The following is a 17,544-nucleotide window of genomic DNA, read 5'->3' on the forward strand; positions in this document are numbered from 1 at the left end:
GCTCAAGGGCGGTCCGGCGGGGCTGCGGGCATGGGGCCGGGCCCGGAGCGCCGCGCTGCGCTAGATGCGCTGCCGAGCCCAGCCGCCGGCTCCTGCCTCGCGCCTCCCTCCCACTGCGCGGCCGGAGTGAGAGCAGCGGCAGCCGCGTCCTGCCGCGCTCCTCCCGCCTCCTAGAGCTCGGGCCACCGCCCCCTCCGCCCCGCCCCGCCCCACCAGCTCCGCGCTTCTCAGCGCCCGCGAGGGGTGGGGCTGCGGCCGGGGCCGACACCTAATTGGGCCACTGGCTGTATGGCTCCGCCCACTGAGGGGGCGGGGCCGCGGAGATGAAGGCCAGAGCCGGGAGAGGAACCGGGAGACTCGGGGAGCTAGACACTGAGATTCGGAAATGGAGAGGACGCTAGAGAGTCTGAGAAAGAGTCAGTCTCCTGTAGGGAAGGGGAGAGTAGGGAGCAAAGACCGAATGGAAGAGAGGGCCACGGGGAGAGCTAGAGAGCGCCGAGGGAGACTGAGAGAGGAGAGGCCTCGAGGGTCGGTTGCAAAGAAAACCGAGAGGGAGGCTGTAGGGGCCTCCGCACGCAGGGGGCGGAGGCCGGGGTGGACGGTTCCCCAGTAGGCTGGGGACAAAGAGCAATTGAGGGGAGTACGGAGTGGGAAGAAAAAAGGGACAAGGAAGACGGTGATAGGGAAGAAGAGAGGAAGGCAAAGGAAGATGGGGAGGGGGGCCATTCTCCACTCTGTCCTCGCAGACCACCCGTCCAGGAGATCTGGGGATCGTGTACCTTTCGGGGTGCTGGGCGAGATCCCGAGTAACTGACAGCAGCTGCTCCTCCTCTTTTCTGGGTCCTGGCTGTTCCCTGGCTCCGTCTTCCTCCAGGACGGGCAGGATCTTCTACCCATACCTTCTTCCCTCTGCCCCTTCCTCACCGAGCTCCAGGCCAGACAAGACTGCTTTTCCTGGGGGTGGGGTGGTCCTCCATTTTCCTCTGATCACTCCCCTTATCCCTGCTTTTAGACAAGGAAGAAAAGAGAGCCCTAAGAAAGTGGGCATCCCACCTCATTTCTTCATTCCGATCAATACAAACAGTCCCTGGGCGATAGCTCCCTTTTCGAGCCTCCAAAAGGGGAGATTGGTCTCACCCAGCCCCTCAGCTCCTCCTCCACCCTAGCCTCCTCAGTAGCCCCCGAACTCTTCTCCCCATCAGGTTGCATGAGGCAATCCTCTTCCTCAAGTGCGGCAAAGTGTTTAGGTTGCATAAACGGAAACGTGTCTTCTTCCATCAAAATATTTGTCACATTATTTGAGGCCCTGCTGGAGCTGCTCCACTGCTCCTCCTTCAACCTTCTTTACCCAGCCCACCGGGGAGGGCTCTGCCTCCGGAGGCCTCTGGCCGCTGCTAAAGGATGACCCTTCAGCCTCTTTTTTTTTCTCCTGAGAGGCCCCCTCCCACCTCCCACTCTCCCCCTGCTGACTGGTCACAACGGTCCTTATGATTCTCTGGCTTCCTCTACCCTAGGATGAGACTGCTTACCCCTACCCAGAGCTGGGAGGAGGAAAGGGACATGAGAATATCAAATGAGAGGCTGTGAGAGAGGACCTTCCAAGCACTGGTGACAGAGCCCAGTTGGAGGGACCCCCAACCACCAAGGAGGGAGCTAAACCAATTCAACAAATAGCATTTATTCCGGGCTTACTGTGTGCCGAGCCCTGTATTGAATGCTTTACATACATCATCACCCTGGATCTTCCCACCAAGCCCTAGAGGTAAAGCCCATCATTTTTCTCATTTTACAGATGGAAAACCGAGGCTCTGGCAAAGTTAAGAGATTTGCCCAAAGTCACAGAACTAATAAGTGGTGGAGTGGGGATTCAAACCGGCAGCCCAACTCCAGCTCTTCTCACCAGGCGCGATTGGGTCTCTAGGGTTCAACGTCCAAAGGGAGGAAAGTGTAAGTCCTGGAGGAGGGGGCGCTAGGCTGAGAAGCCAGACCTCCCAGGCTCAGAAAGAGTCGTCCTCAGCTGTCAGTCGGCCTCCTGTCCCCCAACTAGGTCTCCCCCAATGTATTTCTTCGAAGAGCGACAGGGCTGGTGACCCGAGGGACAAACGTGCGGTCTTTAGCATGTGATTTGCACAGACCCCCTCCCCCAGGTTCTCACGCACATGGGTCTCTCCCCTACGGCGCAGCTGGGGCTCGGCTGTCACCCGCAGTCCTCCCAGGCCCCGCCAGGCAAGGGCGGCGGACGCCCCAGGCTGACGATGAGGCGGGAGCGCCCGCCCCCCGCGCTCTCGCCGCGTCCGTGGGGCGCGCTCGGCGCTGCAAGGCGGCCTGCCCCCCGCCCCCCGAAAGAGCGCCCGCTCCCTGGCGCGGTGTGGCGTCTCTGTCAGCCCAGCCGGATTCTCCCCGCTTCGCTGGAGTGGAAAATAACGGCTTCAAACTTTGCAGAGAGGAGCTGGTGCCAGCACTTTAATNCCCCGCCCCGGCCCCGCCTCGGCCCCGCCCAGGTCCCCGAGAGAGAGAGACGGAGCCCCACCGTGGCGTCGGGCGCCCCTTTTCCGTGGGGGAAGTGAGGACCTGGCCGCTTGGGGGGCGGGCGCTGCCTTGGGGGAAGTCCCCCAGTTTACTGACCGAGGACCCCCCCCCAGTCTGCCCATTCCACCCACCCCAAATTCTCTAGAGCTTGGTGGTGGAGGCTTCTGGAATTAGATACCTGTGCCCCAGTCCCAGCTGGTGATTTTAGGAGAGTCTAACCTGCGGAGCCTCAAGTGTCCTCCTCTGGAAATAGGGTTGTGCGAATTCAATGGGGTTCAATGTATGAAAAGCACGGGGCTCAGTATCTGACCCTGGTTATGCACCCAGTAAATGGTGGCTAATATAATTATTTCACCCCCAGGCTCAGAAGTCCCTTCCACCAACCTAGGCCTTGAGTCTCCTTCTCCTGACTTCTTCCTACAGGTGGCTGTGCTTGGCGCTAGGATGGGAGGACAATGGCCTATGCTTCTAGGTTCAGAGACTAGGTAAGTGAAGAAGGACCCCTGGTGTTCTGGCTTTCTGGCCTCTTCCTCAACCACCTGCCAAGACCAGGGACCCAGGTTTACAGAAGGGGTAAGAGGTGACCCTGATGGAAGAGAGGGAGAGCAGCATCCCCCCCCCCAGCTGGGATGTTGCCACGCTGGGGGCTGAAGACCCAGCTTTGCTTTGCCTCCTGTGAGGGGGAGCGCCCTCACTCCAACAGTCCCTATCATGGTGGGGGGGGTACTGCTGGGCATTGTGGCAGCTTGTGGAGGGTGCAGTAAAGTGAGTAAGGCTCTTCATTGACACATGGCTGACTTTAGGAAACCAGGTGGCTGCTCTGTGGTATTTTGGGGTTCTTTGAATGAATGTGAGTGGGTGTGAATGTGTAAGAGACGGTTTGTGTTAGCGTGTGTCTGGGTTTCTGAGTGATGACGGGGGTGCTGTGCCCTGAATCATCGGCTGGCAAATTTGCATTCATTTGTTCCCTTATTGCAAACACTGAGCTAGGCGCTGTGAGGTGGTCGTGCTGGTGTGCCCCCAGATGGGAAGACCTAGGCCATACCCCTGAGGAGCTCACTGTCTGACAGGTGACTCAGGCAGCAAGCAACGGTAAATGTTATGATAGTTATTAATGTTCTTTGAGCACTTACTAAGGGCAAGATCTTATTCTAAGCACTTTAAGTGGATTATCTTATTTAAATTTAACAACCTATTATCCTGGACTTTAAACTATTACATGGCTTATATCATTTAATATCAATAAGCCCATGAGGTAGGCAGCGTTATTTTCCTCATTTTATAGCTGAGGAAAGACTAAGGCTTGGGAGGAGGCTTGCACTAGACGTTATGAAGCACAGATGAAAAACTCCCTGCCCAGAGGACTCCAGGAAGACTTCACAGGGGAGGTGTCACTTTTTTCCATCTCTCTGTCCACCCATGCATCCATCTTCCATCCATTCTATAAGCTCATATTAACTGACTGTCCATCCCATCCCTTGTTATCACAGGACACAGTGATGAGCCTGCAAAGGCTTCTGACCCTTTGCAGTTTACACCATATGGCAGGAACCTGGACAATCACACAAGCAACCGCTCTGTAGCTTGACAAGCTGCCTGGGAACATGTGGGGTGCTGGAGGAGCACGCAGCGGTGTCAGCTAAATTCATCTGGAGGGAGGGAATCATGGGAAGCTTTCTGGAGGAGGTGATGTGTAAGCTAAGCCCTGATGAAAGGATGGCAAGGTGATGAGGAAGGCCACCAGAGGTGGAACTAAGAGGGAGGGCACGGGGATTATTCCATGCGTAGGGAACAGCATGTGCTAAGGACAAGTTTGCAGGACATTGTGGGCTGTGACAAGGAGTGTATCATTCATCCTAAGGGCCATTAGAAACTATGGAAAGGTGTTGAATGAAGGATAAAATCAGATTCTTCAGACTAGAAGGATCACTCTGGCTACTGTGAGGTAGAGGGGTTAAAACTGAGTAAGAGTATCACAGGCAGATTAGGGAGGAGGCAGGTGCAGTGATCCAGGTGAGAGCAGCTCCTGGCCTGATCTGGATGGGATGGGAGTGGGGTGGGGAGCAGGAGGTTTCCAGGTTTCTAGAAGGATCTTGACATTTTATGAAATGAGTGAAGGTGGATGAATGTCTTTTTCATTCCCTGGGTACCGATGTACATACTCTCTTTCATCTCATCCTCACTGGAAGGCTAGGGAATAAGCATCATCATCTTCACGTCAGACATGAGGATAAGAGAGGTTAAGTGAACTTGCTTGGGAAGTTAAGTTAATTCATTTGGGATCACACAACTGGTAAGAGAGAGTCAGGATTAGAACTCAAGTCTCTTTGACCCCAGGGAGGGGCTCTTTACCACCAACCCAATAGGTATCTACCTGGCAGGAAAATCAAGGAAAGGCATTTGAGTGAGAAAGAACAGCATGGATCAAGACCCAGTTGTATAAAAGGCCTATTTTTGGTTTTGGGTTGAAGCCGCTGGCCTACGGTCCCGGCTTGGGCAGGGTGGAGAGCTGGACAGCAAGAGGCAGAGGCTGGCTCTCCAGGCTGTTAGGCCATCAACTTCCATGTGTGTTTGGGGAAATCTCATCACATTTTAGGGCTTTCATTTCTTTCTCTGGGCTGGAGATTTGTCCAGGGCAGCTCTGAGAGGCTGCGATTCTCATATTAAAGAAAACTCCCTGTTGTCATCCATTCAAATATTTAAAATCCCTTTATGACATTTTAACTGAGACACTTTTCCAGATCTCCATGGGAAAAGCCTCCATAATTCCAGCCTCCTTTGGAGAGGTAGCATTTGGTCAGAAAGTGCTGGAGAATGCAAGTTGTGCTGTGATTTGGGGGGAAGGGCCAGGACACACCTCAGTGGGTTGAACCCTGCTGGGACTCAGAATTCCTCAGTCTGCCTGGATCTCAGAGGCTGGTGAGGAACCTTCTTCAGGAGCCCCTCCCCCAGCCCCATATCCAGAGGAGGAGGGCATGGGATTAAGGCGGGGCAGAGCCCAAGTACCCAAGTCATTGTCAGGTTTTCACATATTCCCTCTCCAGAGAAGTCTGGGCTTTGTGCCTGGGGGCTCCAGAGACCTGCTCAGCCCCGGACCTCCTTTCCCCCCCACCTCAGACCAGCAGCAGCCTGCTGCCCATCCCAACGCACCACCAGGGAGGCAGCTCCGAAAAGGTCCCCGCTGTGGGACAGGAGACCTAATCGGGAGGTGCCTCTCCCCTGAGCCCAGCCTGCATCTCCCAGCTGCATGTATAAATAATGAGACTCTGCAGCCCCAACAGGAACCAATATAATGGCGGGTGCGCAGGGTCAGCCTGAGAGACAGATAGCAGGACGCAGGAGTGACAGGCAGTGCAATTATGCTGAGCCTCTTGCAAAGGCAGCAGGGAGAAGGCCCCTGCCTGGCCAGCAGGGTCCACATGCTTCTTGCCTCCTCCTGCAGGCATTGACTATTCCAGAACCCCCGGCTCCCAGGCCAGGTGGTGGAAGGCAGGGAGGAAGAGAAGGATTGGGGAGAGGGCAGTGGAGGAGGAACTGGGCTCATGGGGAGCAGCTGGTTTTCCTGGGTTCTGGGGAGAAAGCCTTCTACTCCCCAGACTGACTGGGGAAGGCGTTTTCTTTGGAAACCCTGTCTCTTCTAAGAAAGCCTTGCCCGCATTCTTACCCCAGGAGACTTAGAACTGAAGGTCTAGAAAGGTCTTAGAGACCTCTCCTTTGACAGATGGGGACACTGAGGCCTGGAGAGGAGAAGTGGCTTGCCCAAGGTTATGCCTATCTGACGCAGAGCCAGATGGGAGCCCCTTGAGCTCTTTCCAGGACCCCACTGGTGGGGTTCAGGAGGCAAGGGGAGGAGGGGCTGATTGCTCACCCCTGTACTAGGCGGTCGCCACAGACCCTCTGAGGGAGGGTAGTCATGGAGGTAGCAGCTCAGAGAGGTCTGACAGCTGGGTGTAGGGGTTGGAACTCTGTGTGCAGCACTATCCTTGGAGGGCCCAAATCAACTGGGGTTTGGGGGGCCCGGTCCCTCTTCTGTATTCAGGTGCTCATGTTGGAGTGACTCAGACAGGATCTCTGAGGTGGCAGAGCTGGTAGAACAGCGGAGCCGAGCAGCGGGTGCTTAGTAAATGTTCATTAAACCAACCCCTCCCCCCCACACACACACCAAGAGGGCCAGCTTCAGGGACGTGTGACCTGTGCGCTCAGAAGGGACCCGCACTTGCTTTTATGCTTTGCTGTCACTGTCTTGAAGTTCTTAACCATTTTTGAACAGGGGCTCCACATTTTCCTCCCAGCCTGGGTCCTGTAAATTACGTAGCTGGTCCTGCTCCTGAAACAAAGGTGTGGTTTATTCTCAGAGGGGCTCCCCTGGCTTTTCCCTGCCCCAACCTCACCCCAGGATGTCCCAAGCAGAGGAGAGCCCAGAGCCAGGAGAAGCTGGCATTTGAGGGCTTGCTGAGGGCCCCCACCCTACGTCGGCTGACTGTGCATGGGTGGGGTTGGAAGAACCTGGCTGCTCTGACCTGTCAGTCTCCCTCTCATCCATAGGCCTGCACTTCACCCGTCTGTCCATCTGTGTGCCCATCACTGCCCCAGGCGGAGGGGCGGGATGTATGGAGGTGGGTGCCAAGACACAGAGCTCCTGGTCCCAGCTGGAATTCCCTATCCCTTGGGGAGACATGGGCCCTCTGCTGGTTTGCACCCGGCCCCCGCTAGGGCAGAAGGGGCTGGAGAGGGGTGGGGTGGGATGGGATGGGAGGCTTAATTAGCAGCTTGAGCCAGGCAGCAGGCGGTGGGTGCAGAGCGGGCTGACTTTTCCCGCTATAGATCTGCTCTCCAGGAGAGGCACTAGCCTGCTGGTTTAGGCTCTGGCTGGGCTATTTTAGGAATATTCTTAACTCTTCCCATGCCACTGCCATCACCGGACCTCTCTGCCAGCTTCAGACGGTCCTCCTCCTGATCCCGCCTTCCCTGTCCCTGCTTTTCCTCTCTGGCAGCTGAGAAGGTCACAGTTTTCTCCGAGGTAAGGCCAGATGCCTTTCGCCAAGAAAAGTTCCCATCTCTGGCCCCCTGAGCTCCCCTTTTTGCCCTGCCCTGTGTCTTCTCCCTCCCTACTTCATTGTGGCTCTGGCCTAAGGAGACTGGCAGATTTCAGCATTTCCCTAGCTCCTTCCTCTCACCGTATGAAATTGGGATGGTTAGGCTCCCTGGCCATAGTGAAAGCAGCTGGCCTGGGCCCCAGGGAGAAGACGGGAAACCACAGTCATGGCCTCTATCCCCTGGTAGGCCCCTGCCTGCTTGACTTTAATGCCCATTAGGGCCAAGTTTCCAGTTGGATGTCCCACACAAGCAGCCAGAACCCCACAATGTCATGGGGTTCCCACTCTCTACTTTTTTCTCCCACTCCAATGCCTGGCTTCTTGGACAAATCTAGGCCAGGATACAGGGCATTACCTGGGCAAGGCCAAGCGGAGTCCCACTGGGGCCCAGGAGGGTCCACCATTAATAAATCTGAAATTCTAAAAAATCAATCAATCAATCAATCAATCAATCAATCTGAAATTCTAGTTAAGACAGGGGAAGAGATCTCAGCTCACTTGGTGCTGGGGATTCCTTTGTCTGTGCTGGGCCTGTCTGAGCTTGGAGACCCTGGTCTCCTTCGACTTTGGTGCCATCCCCCAGGCACAGTGCCTTCTGGGTCTAGGAGTTGGAAGTCGCCGCCAAGTGCCATTGGGAAAACTCGACTTGGAGATCCTGGCATATGGCTGATAATTCCACACAAATGCTCAAGGGCCTATGTTATGCCTGATACTGCCCTGGACACTGGGCATATAGGATCGATAATTGATAATCAATCTCTGCTTGAGAAGGAAGACTCTCTTGGGCTGGTTCCTCAGGGTGTCTGACCATCAGCCTGGGCCATGGTGTTGACAGACTGGACAAATGAGGCCTCCCTCGGGGTCTCAGCACACCTAATCTCCTCCAGGTCCCACAACCAGCCCAGCTCCAGAAGCCACAGGACAGGGGCCGGAGAGTAAGGTCAGATGGAAATGCTTTAGCTCCTGCCAGGGGGCTACAGAAGGGACCTTTTGATTGGAATCCCAGAGCTGCAAGTCCTCAGCCTCCAGTTTAGAAAGATCCAGATAGATGTATCAAAGTGTCCTGGGGCGGATTTTGAGTTCAGAGAGACTACACGCTCTAGGGACTCAGGGAGAATTCTATATCTTTTAACAAGGAAAACCCCCTCCCTTTACCCCTAATCGCCATCCCCTCCCCCTCCCTCCCCACCTCAGGTAGGGGTGGTGCCGGCTTCCTGAAGCAGAGGTGCTGAGATTTCCGGCTCCTTGGTTCTTGCTGAGGACACACTGGGGCGCACAGGATAACCTTTGTCAAAACCAGGAGCTGAAACCAGGAGTCCTGGCCGCTGGCCCCTCCAGGGCAGCCCCGCCTTCCTGCCCCCCACGTTCCCTCCCTCTCAGCTTCCAGGCTGGGAGCCCCAGCTGGTGGAGGATGTCTTGCTCCTCAGCAGCTGGGATTTGTAAATATTTATAGGAACATGAACAGATCAGTGGCTGACAGGCCCAAGGAGCGGGCAGGGGCCCTGCCTGGAGCTCAGTAGCTTCCTTCCCCCTTCCCCACACCCTGACCTGATTTGAGGGAGCCCGGGATGACAGAGATGGGGGTGATCAAGCAGGGCACAGGGCCAGCAGCCGAAACACGAAACACGAGCTCAAAGGATGCATTTGTCTCTCCGCCACTGGGCTCCGCTTCCACGCGGAGAGTCCCTCTCCTCCTTCCAGCCCCCCGCCCGGCTCCCGCATGCTCGCACACCGAGTGCCTCCCTGACTCACCCTCATGCACGCTCTTTCAGCACTCCCGTACACTTGCCGTCATGCTCACACGTGCACACACTTCCTAACATCCACACTGATCTCACTCTCACACACACATACTCATACCTTTGCACACACACCATTTCACACTCATGATCCCATTGGATTCCCAGGTCCCCGCCACTCCCCACAGGTCCTAATCACAGGTCCTGGGAGGGAACCTCCTGCTTCCTGTGTGAGGTGGGCTCTGTGTGTGTGTGTGTGTGTGTGTGTGTGTGTGTGTGTGTAGGGAGCAGGGGGCATCGCCCTGAGGTAGGGGGTGAGGAAGAGGGAGGAGGAGTGGATAGAAGTGTGGATGGAGAGCCATTCAGAGCTGATATCAGCCTGGAACAGAAGCAAGACAAAGACAAAGGCAAGACAAGGAAATGGAGACTGAGAGGGGTCAGGGCAGATAGGGCAGGAACTGGGGACAGAGGGCCCCCCTGGATGAGAAGCTGTCACATTCTTGCTCCAGTGGCCTGTGAGACCAGCACCACCCCCCAGCTGGAGCCTCTCCCCTCTGGATCTTGTCACTGTGGCTTTGCTTTGCTGCTTGGGCAGCCGGGAATGGTGACAAGCAGAGAAGACAGTGCCCAGGGCGGCTGGCTGTGCCACTCTGGCCCGCTTGCCAACTCACCCATCAGCGCCCATCTCATCACCCACAGGGGCCCAGATGAGACCAGTGACTGGCCCAGCTGCCCTTACCTCACAGGACCACAGAAGGGGGAGGGAGGCAACTGGACCCTCCTCTCCGAAAGACCTTGCCCAGGCCCCCTGGCTACTGTAACCGAGCTTGGGAACCATGGGCTCTCTGCTGCTCAGCACCCAGGACCCGACAGATGTGGACAGAAACCTGTGTGTCAGGCAGGGGGCTTGAGGAAGGGGGTTGGGGAAGAAAGCCACTATGAGAAACCAAACATGTTTTTGGCTTAAACTTTTTATTTCATCTGCTTTGCCATGCACAAGAATGATGTCCTCACGCCCCGTGCGCCTGGGTGCTCTGTTAAATAATCATTCCTCTCGCCTCGGGTCTATCTCAGGGTATTAGTTCTGGGGCATCAATCAGTCAGTGCGTGCTCTGAACTCTGAGAATGACCATTTCTATAAAATCAGAAAGGCAAACAAATAATAGTAGTAATAAAAAGCAGGGAAAATTGCGTTGGCTGCTGTTTTCCTGTTTTTCCATCATGAAGGCAGCCTTCCACCCTGGTTCTGACGTCCTGACTGATTCATGCTTTCACGGGTTCATTCATGTATTTGCTCAACAACCATGATTCATCTAGGTGCCAGGCTCTGTGCTGCTCCCTGGGAACCAGGGCAAAAGCCAGACAGGGCTCTTGCCTGTGCAGTATTTAGAATTGATCGAAGAAGACAAACGAATGCACAACAAAGCATCATGCCCCCAGGAGACCAGGGAGCAGCAGCATCCAGGCGCCCTGCCTGGGGACCCAGATGTCCCTCTCTTCCAGCTGAATGCTTAAAAGTGACACAGAATCCTTCCTTTATCCCACAGTCAACCTCCCCTTTTCACCCATCTCCCGCGTCTGCAGGTCTGGCCTCCTGGGCAGCCAGACCATCTGAGGATGGCGGGCAGAGTGTGAAGGTGAGACTGAATGTCAGCTTGCACACTCGCCGGCCGGTGGCCTCAGGCAAATCACTCATCTCTCCCAGTCACAGTGTCCTTCTCTGTTAAAAGGCCGTAACTAGTACCCATCATGGTGGTACCATCAGCATCAAACAAGATTAAGTATATAAAGCACCAAAGATGGTGCCTCAATTTATGCCAGCCCCCCGCCGCCCCTTTCCGGTGTTATACACTGCATCTCTCCTCACTGGCCAGGGCAAGAAGCTGGGGTGGGGGGTGCAGGAGAACCCGGGGTCCATGCACTATGAATCTATGCTTCATGCCATCCTCCCAGGAAGTCCAGTACTGCTCTGAGCGGAGCCTCTTATTTGAAGGGGAAGCGGGTGGAGGGGCCCGGTTTTGCCTCCTGGACAATCTGAACATTCCAGAGAAACAGCCCTTTTCTTCATCCTGTTTCCCCTCTCTCTGGCTTTCAAGTTTAAAAAAGCATTATTATGTGTGGTGGTGAGATGGTGGTGGTGATGGAGGTGAGGTGGAGGTGTTCATGGTGATGGTGGTGGTGAAGGTGGTGATGGAGGTGATGGTGGAGGTGTTGATGGTATTGGTGGTGGTGGAGGTGGTGATGGTGAAGGTGATGATGATGGTGATGAAGGTGGTGATGATGGTGAAAGTGGTAGTAGAGGTGATAATGGCATTGGTGGTGGTGAAGGTGGTGATGATGGAGGTGATGGTGGAGGTGTTGATGGTATTGGTGGCAGTGGAGGTGGTGATGGTGAAGGTGATGATGGTGATGGAGGTAGCAATGATGACAGTGAAGGTGGTGATGGAGGTGATGATGGAACTGTTGGGGGTAGATGAGGTGATGTAGGAGCTCAGTTCAGAAGCCTGTGCTCAGATTTTGAGAGCTAGAAGAGAGCTCAGTTCTAGCTAATCCACTGAGGGCCTACTATGTGCGAGGTCCTGTGATACTTGCATCTTTTCCATAGCAATGCACAGAGATTACTGTCTCCTTTTGCAGATAAGGACAACTTGACCCACCAGGAGTTAGTGAAAAAAGGAAGAAGTGAGGAAGAATTGTGCCTAGGTTGCACATTGTTCACAGACTTCCTTCCCCAGGAAGTCTTCTGGAATTCATCCCAACAGTTTCACTCCCTCTGACTCCTCTAACCATTCCTTCCATCTCAAAACTATGTATCTGAGTCTAAGTCTTGAGTCACGGTGATGCTGCTGCTGGAGGTGGTGGGGGTGGTGGTGATTGCAAGGTGGTGAGGGTGGGGGTGATGTTGTTATTGTTGTTGGAGATAATGTTTATGGTGGAGGTGGTAGTGATGGGGGTTGGTGACGGTGGTAGAAGTGGAGATGGCGGTACTGTAGGGCCTGTGATAGTAACTCTTGGATGATTAGGATAAGGTAAGGCCTCCTGGAGGGAGGGGGGAGCTTGGATGATCACTACCTTCCTCTACCTCTTTCCCCACCTCTTTAACAACAGCTACTATTTATTGCATGTCGCCCATAAAGCAAGTGCCTGCTCAGGGCTTTGTATGTAATCATTCATTCGATCCTCCCAACAGCCCTGGGAGGCCAGCACTAACATTTTAGAGATAAGATAGAGGAGGCACAAAGAGGTTAAATAACTTGCCTAAGGTCATGCAGCTAGCGAGTAGCAGAACCAAGACTCGGGCTCAGCACAGCCCCACACCAGCGTCTTGACTCCAGAGGCAGAACTCTAGATATACAAGAGGGCTGGTGTGTGTGTGTGTGTGTGTGTGTGTGTGCGCGCGCGCGCGCGGGACTTTAAGGGGCTCCACTATCTTGAGGTTTCTATGGCCAAACAGTGCCATCTGACTATCTTCTTGCCTCCATCTCTCTTGGGAGCTCTGACAAGGGAGGTGGGGATCACGGATCTGTGGAAGGAGTCTAGGTCCCACCAGTTGGTGGTCACAGAATGGGGGAGGGGGGACCCTTTGCCTGGGCCACCCCTGGCAGCTCGCCCCAGTTCCTGCCTAGGGCTCCCGCCCTGGGGAGCTCCATCCTGCCGGCCTCCCTCCCTCCCAGGATCTCATTATATCCCTAAGGGAAACTGACAGCCTCAATATCTTACTTTGCAAATATAGTTTATTCCTTCAATAAAGCCGCCTGCGCAGGGGAATGTTTAAGCCCCGTTCTCCCCCGAGAGCCTCATTTGAATTTCTAAAGTCTTTAGTCCTCCAATGGGGCAGCCGGGTAATGAAAACGCAGCCGCTTACAGGGGATTCATTTCCTGTCCGGTCTGATCGCGGCAGCCGCCGCCGCCGCCGCCGCCGCCATGGAGGCGCTGGACTGACCCACCCAAAGGAGAACCGCTGGCTACCTGGATGCTGGGGGGCAAAAGGCAGAGAGGCCTTGGGATGGGCCTGGGCCCCCTCCACAGCGGTCTCTAGGCCCAGGCGCAGGGGCCCCTAGACCGCATCTCTTAGACCAGGGTGCTCCCCCCGGGGCCCCGCCCACCAGCCCCTGGGGGTGAGGTCTGCTCCCCGGCTGGACCCTCTCACTCCGGGGCAGCCCCTACCCCAGGCCCCCATGGGAGTCTCTAATTAAAGGACCGACACGCCCCTCGGGGACTCATTAGGCCCGCTGTGCAGAGAACATTTAATCATTGCTCAGAGCATCGATTGGAAAATCAATTTCTTTGTCTCTCCGCACGCGGCGCTGGAGAAGTGGGGGGAGCGCTGACCTCCTTCTGCTGCCATGTAAAGTGCCGCACATTTAATCAGGGAACAGAAATCAATTAGCCACTTACGAGGTTGGCTTTAGTTACCGAGTCGGCAGGGCCCGCGCCACAGCTCAGCCGCTGAGGGCAGTGAAGCTCTCACACCCCACCAGCCTGCCGGCTCTGTGCACCCCACCAGCTCTCCCGGGGCCCCCTCCCCATGCTGGGCACCTGTCATCCCGATAGACCCCTGAGAACCCCAAAGAAGCCCTGAGAGGCTCTCTAAACTCCCAGCTCACAGTCCCGGCCTCCCTGGCTGACCCCTTCCCACTGACCCAGACCGCGGGCCCAGCTCTGCAAACCCTGGAGGCCGCAAGCACATGGAGACTCAGCAGAGGCCCATTCAAATCCCAGCTCGGCTCCCTGCCGCCTTCTGGGAGGTCAGGGATGCGTTTGAACCCCTCTAAGCCTCAGCCACCTCGTGAGCACTTTACTCATGAGACAGAAAGGATGAGGGTCCTGCCTGGCCAGAGGGCAGCGGAAAGCCAAGGAGGGCTCCCACGGTGCCTACCAAGGCACTGAGGCTCGCACAGGTGGGGCAGGGTCCCCCAACCATAGTCAGCCAGGTTAACCAGAGACAGGGGGTGTAAGCCCCGCAGAACAGGGCAGGTGGGCCCAGTGTCCCCCTCACTTCTCCTGTTTCCCCATCACCTTCTGGGGGCGTGACTCTGAATCACGTCTGCACCCATTCTCCCCTCCTATCTGTGCACCCCCACCCTGCCGGGCGTCCCCGCTGCCCCCCCACTAACCTGGGATGCTGTGCCCTCCCTCACCCCCATACCCACCCCACACAGCTCCGGAGAGGGGGGGAAATACAAGCTTCACAACACTGTTTCACGCACCCAGAGTTATACACACCCAATTACACAGAGTTGTACACAGTCTGCACGCCCCATTACACACAGTTCCGCAGAGTCTCCCCCACAGTGACAGTCACGGGGCTCCCGTCCCCTCACGCAGTGCACACCCCGCCTTCACACACACACAGCCGCCCCACTGCTGCTCGCACACACGAGCACTCTGGCCCGGTGTCACCCACGTGGGCTCGCCAGGTTCGCCTGAGGGCCCCCCACCCCACAGCGTTGCACACCAGTGGCACACCCGCTCACGCGCACACGCACGCACATGCACACCCGTTCCGTAATAATATTAGACATGCCATTTCTTTTGCATGACAGTTCCAGTGGAGATGCTCAGAGCTGTCACTTGGATGAAAAATAATGCATAATCCTCGTCTTCCTTCCTTCCCTTCCCTTTCTTTCTTCCCTGTTTAATGAGCTCCTAAAAATATTCCTTGCTGTCTCGCCGAGGCTGTGGGCTAAGTGTGAGTCAAGCCTTCCACCCCCTTGCCGGCCCCTCCTTCAGCCCACTGAGTGGGCTGCAGGATGAAGGGTCGCAGCCAGGCTCTGTGCTTGGCCAAGCCCAGGTCAGGCGGAAGGCTCATGCCCAGGCTCCACAGGTCTCCGACTTGCCACCCCCCACCCTCAGCTAGCCCACCTGAGCTGGGAATGAGACATGGGTATAAGCAAGAAGAAAGACAGAAGTCCCCTTCTGCAACATGACCACCCTCAGCATCTCCCCCTTCCCCCAGATCCTGACCAATTTCACACTGACAGCCCCATCCACCACCCTGCCCACCTGGAGGGAGAGGCCTGCACATCGCCAAGGTTCGAGCTCCTTAACACCTGCTTCATTCTCCTTCCCAGAACTCAGAGGAGAAAGGAGGAAGGGCCTCTCTGAAACCCCAGCTTCCAGCAGCTCCCTAGCCTGGCTCTGCTGGGAAAATTGCAATTGTCACAGCTTCCTCCAATTCATCCTTCAGGCCTCACACAGAGTCACCTCCTCCTTAAAGCCTCCCTGATTCACACAGCAGGAGATATTTGTCTACAGTACATATTGACACACTTTCATAATATTACATTTACAGAGGAGAGGCAGTCATGCCTGGTGGGAACATTGTCTCTCCATGGGACTCTCTCCATCCGGTGTTTTGTTTCCTTGTGGTGTCACTCCCACCATATCCGAGCTCCTTCAAACTGGGAACCTGGCTGGCCTGCTTAGAGAGATGGATGGATGGATGGATGGGTGGATGGATGGATGGATGGATGGATGTAGAGACAGAAGGATGGATGGGAAGTGATATAGAGGGAAGAGCTCAGCATTATGAGTTCAGGAACCTAAATGTTCACCTGGTTCCTGTGAGCATTTGCCATAACTTTGGGAGAGGCAAAAGCCCTTTCTGGGTCTCAGTTTCCCTATCTATAAAGTGGGAGAGTTGGGCCATGTGGTGTCCAAGTCATCTTGCAGCTCCAGAAATCCTCATTCTACAACTCCCCATAGCGACAGATGGAGAAAACCTGTCTGTGGCCTCTGATGGCCCATCTGACTGCGTGAAGGGGCAGTGTGCTCTGAGCTCTGCAGCAGGAGCTCACAGCACAGCTCTGGGCTTTATTTCCCCAGCTTCTCTCTGCCTCCCACTCTCCCATACCTATTTCCTCCCTCCAGTCTCCTTCATTCCACTTCCATGTCTTCTTTTCATTCTTGTCCCTTTTCTTGCTTTTTCTGGGCCCGCATCCTACCCATTAGTAGCTCAGAGCAAGTGTGCCCCCCACCTCCCTTCCATTGCCTTCCCTTTCCCAGCCCCACCTGCGCCAGGAGCCCCCTCCCCATGGGCCTCCCCACATCGTCCCAGCAGCTCCAGTCCCGAAAGGTTAAGCTAATAGCAGCTCTTTTCCCATCAGCTGCTCTTGTTTGCTCTACATAATTGCAGGAGAGGGGGGCCAGGAGGGGGCCCTCAGCCGTAGGAGTGGTAGCGGGTGCATAGGGAGGGGGCTGCACAGCCTTGTCCCTGGGAAGGGGAGCCGGGTGAAGGTGGCACTTGATGGAAATGGGACGGTAGGCTGTGCAGGCGCTGATCACGTGGGACAAGAATTGGGCAGAAGGCCCAGCCATGGCCAAGCTGCCTGGAGAAGGGGAATGGGGTCCAAAGAAGAGCGGTCGGAGACGTTACTACTCCTGGCAGGAGAATCATAACAACAAGAGCCATAAATATAACGTTTATCAAGCAGGTAAACACGTGGCAGTCCCTGTACCAAGCACTTTCCTGCCTTTATCTCATTACTCTTCACAATGATTCCAGGAGGCAAATGCAGCTCTTGGGCCCATTTCTCCCCGCCCCCGTGCCCATTTTACAGGACACTGAGGCTCCAGGAGGCTAAGTCACTGCTGGAGGTTACACAGGTAGAGCCTCAAGCAGAGACTGCTCGTAAGAGCACTCCTGCTCAGAGAGGGTCAGGGTTCTCAAGGACCTCATCGTCCCGAGGGACACAGGGAACGGCACTTGTCCAAAGTCACAAAGCAAGTTGACAGAATTCAGCTGCGGACACAGGTCTGGGGCAGAGAGGGTTGCTGCCCTTCTGAGCCGAAATTGCCTGGGAGACTTCCTGTGGGTGCTTGGGTTAGGGGAGGAAAGGTGGACAAGACAGGCCCCCTGGGAGGTGGTGTGCAGCCAGAGCAGGCCTGGTGTGTGTGCGCATGCGTGCACAGCGGAGGGAGGCACACAGAGAGACTGCCACCTCTCTGCCAGGGAGGGGCAGCCCTGGCCTCCTGGTGGCTCGAGTATATTCAATAATTCATCAGGGACAGAGAGGAGCCCGGAACAGCAAGCAGAAGCTGGGGTAGAGAGTGTCACAGCAAGTGGTGGTGAATTGAGGCCAGCCCCGGGAAGTTGGAGACAAGCAGTCAGCAAGGTTGGGTCCTCAGCCCGCCACTCTCCCCATAGACTCTGCACCATGCTGGCCTCCCCATTCCTG

This window comes from Ailuropoda melanoleuca, chromosome 13 (genome assembly GCF_002007445.2).
Source record: "Ailuropoda melanoleuca isolate Jingjing chromosome 13, ASM200744v2, whole genome shotgun sequence".
Lineage (NCBI taxonomy): Eukaryota > Metazoa > Chordata > Mammalia > Carnivora > Ursidae > Ailuropoda > Ailuropoda melanoleuca.